The sequence below is a fragment of the Myotis lucifugus genome, unplaced genomic scaffold, assembly GCF_000147115.1.
Source record: "Myotis lucifugus unplaced genomic scaffold, Myoluc2.0 scaffold_1955, whole genome shotgun sequence".
Classification (NCBI taxonomy): Eukaryota; Metazoa; Chordata; class Mammalia; order Chiroptera; family Vespertilionidae; genus Myotis; species Myotis lucifugus.
The window spans coordinates 29,376-32,189 of record NW_005873003.1 but is presented as its reverse complement, the minus strand read 5'-3'; the positions used below and the strand labels follow the sequence as shown (position 1 = coordinate 32,189).

Sequence of the window (2,814 nt, the reverse complement as noted above, 5' to 3'; positions counted from 1 at the left end):
GTTTCTTGCTCGGGGTGGTGAACAAGGTCTGGAGGGGGTGGTGGTCCTGTTTGTAGGTGGTGGTGGTGCCTCACTGTGACTACCCTCGAGCCTTTGCATGGTACACTCAGTGATGGTGGACATGACACATTTAATTGTGTATTTCACCAAAATGAGAAAAGTTTAAAAAAATAAACAGAGCCCGGCCGGCGTGGCTCAGTGGTTGAGCGTCGACCTATGAACCAGGAGGTCACGGTTCCATTCCCGGTCAGGGCACAGGCCCGGGTTGCGGGGGTCCATTCCCAGTGGGGGGCGTGCAGGAGGCAGCCGACCCATGATTCTCTCTCATCGTGGATGCTTCTCTCTCTCCCCCTCTCCCTTTCTCTCTGAAATCAATAAGAATATACTTAAAAATATATTAAAAAGTAAATAAAGAGAACACGGCCTTAGCTCGCTCCCTTCTCATTCAGCGTTTCCTGCTCCTGGGGGATTTTCCCGGGTTGATTGGCGGGAGCAGCTTTACCCTGAGCCCCACATCAGGGGTGCCGCCTCCCACCGAAAGCAAGAAAGCGTCAGGCTTTAAAAATAGCTCATCGCCAGCTTTCCTTCACTGAGGGCGCAGGCTGGCATTCCCCTCAGGTATTCCACATGAGCAAGATCGGGCGGGCGGGAGGGCCAGAGGGAGTGAGTCACCCACTTGGCAGGTGAGGTCATGGTGGGGTGACCGTCTGCACAGAGCAGCTCCCGCCTCCCACGCCTCCCCCTCCCGGGGCAGCCGGGTCACCGCCGGCTGAGCTGCAAGTCTAGCAGCTTTGGTGCGATGTTCAGTGGGAGACATTCCTCTTTATGACTCAGTGACTCGACATCCCAACAGATGGGCTCCTGAGGCCTCAGGGGACCGAAGCCGGCGCTGGGGTCGGACCCCGGGCTGCCAGGGCAGGGTCCGCAGCCCTGGGAAGGGCGGGCGGGGGCGCGCGTCCCGTCCGCTGGAATGCTAGCTATCTGGGACGTGGTGGGATGGACCTGCGAGGCTTGCCGGCCCTGGTTCAGACACCCCAAGAGAGTGGCACCCGGAAGCCGGCGGTAAATATTTGCCGAATGGCTCCCGCTCTGCAGGAGGCAGCGGCCAGCACACGTCCCCAGCGCCGCCGAGACAGACACGCAGCCTTGCTGGGCGTTCACAGCGCTGGCAAGTTCTCGCGGGGCCGCCGGAAACGGCCCGGGGCGTATTTTCGTGGCACTGACACAGGTTTCACGTGGACAGCTCTGGTTGGCACAAAGCACCCTAGTGTTTACGCAGGTAACCAGGTTATTAGTAAGTGGCCATGGGCAGGGCTCCCCTGAACGTGTTTGCACACTCATTCAGCAACCATTAACCGAGGCACCGTCTCCAGAAGATGAAAGCGCAAGAAAGAGAAAGTTTTTTATTTGTTTGTTTTGCCCTTTTCCTCTTCCGTCTCTATACTGTTGAGTCAGTCTGGTCTGGTCTAAGGTACACGAGCCTTGCATTAGTCAACCAGGTACTCTTGGTTGCAAGGGCCAGAAATGGGATTTGAATCAGCGAGAGGGGGAAAGACAGGCAGGGGGCGGCTTCAGGCATGGCTGTATCCAGGTGCCCAAGCGATAGTGTTAGGGATCTGTTGCCCTCTGGTTCTCAGCTCTGCCTTCGTAGGCGCACGATGGGGGTGTGGTAGGGGTGGCGAGAATCTTCCCAGTAGCTCCAGGCCCACATTCTAGCAGCATAACCACCTCACCTGAGAGAAATCTTCTTTCTCAACAGAAATACCGCACAGGCTGGGAAAGAAATGCTGTTTCCAGGATGAAAGGGAAGGGTTGCTGGGAGGCAAAAAGCAATAGGTGTCCACTCCCTGCGCAGAAATGCGAGCCTGCCGGAGGAGGGCTGCGGGTCAGGCGGTGGGAGCTGGTTTGCCTGTGAGTCAGCCTGCGGGGGGAGGGGGGAGGGTGGGCGCTGGGCCTCCGGCCTCAGCCAGTCCGAGTGGACTCGGCTCTGCTCGCGCTGCATGGCCTCCAGCGACTCATTGCCAAGGAGTCTTGCTAACAGGGCCCGGTGCCGGGTGCGAGCGATGGGGCACTGCGGTCACCGTGCTGCTAGACAGCTCTGCGAGGGCTTTTAGCTGTAAGCGACCGGCTCAGAGGAGGCCGCTGAGGACAGAGGGACTCAGTGACCTGCCCAGGGTCACTGCGCAGGAAGCGGTCTTCAGCCCACGGCCTCTGACCTCCCCATGGCTGTGTTCACCCTCATAAATACCAGTGTCTCCCCCAGAGGTGCCACAGCAGGGACCCCGATGCAGCATCTGGCTGTTCCCCAGGAAGGGGCTGCAGGAGAACGGGTTCACCCTCCCTGAGGCTTCTGGGCCAGGCACCCATCCCTGCCTGACCCATCCCCCTGCCCCCATCCCCCCTGCCCTATCCCTGCCCCATCCCTGCATGCACGTGTACCGTTGGTTTCACCTGAACCCCACTGTGGCTGGGGGGCTGCTCACCCCCTCTCAGCAGGGTTCAGGCTCGGCCCCCTCCTGACCTCTTCGTCACCCCTCCGGCTGCCTGGGGAGCCCCGAGGCAGCTGAAAGGGAAAGGAAGTGAGGCCGCCTGGGGGGGGGGCTGAGATCAGCACCTTGACTGTGGATGAGTTGTAACTGGAAATGCCTGAGGATCCGAGGGGAGCACTGGGCCTTTACCCGATTGATCGATTAATCTGTCAGGGCTGGGCTGAGGCTGGGAGTGGGGGTGGGGGCTGGTCCCGCAGCCGCAGTGGGGGACCGAGGAGGGGCTTTCCTGAAAAGGCGGGGGGGGGCCTGGAAGCCTCCTTGATGA

At 60.0% G+C, this 2,814-nt stretch overlaps 1 long non-coding RNA gene across 1 annotated transcript; it reads left to right on the top strand.

Annotated features, from left to right (window-relative positions):
* The first annotated feature begins 362 nt into the window (after positions 1-362).
* Positions 363-2,465, top strand: LOC106695643. Its single transcript, XR_002827612.1, has 2 exons — positions 363-1,279; positions 1,760-2,465. It is a non-coding gene; the product is annotated as an uncharacterized LOC106695643 (long non-coding RNA).
* The last annotated feature ends 349 nt before the right edge of the window (positions 2,466-2,814 follow it).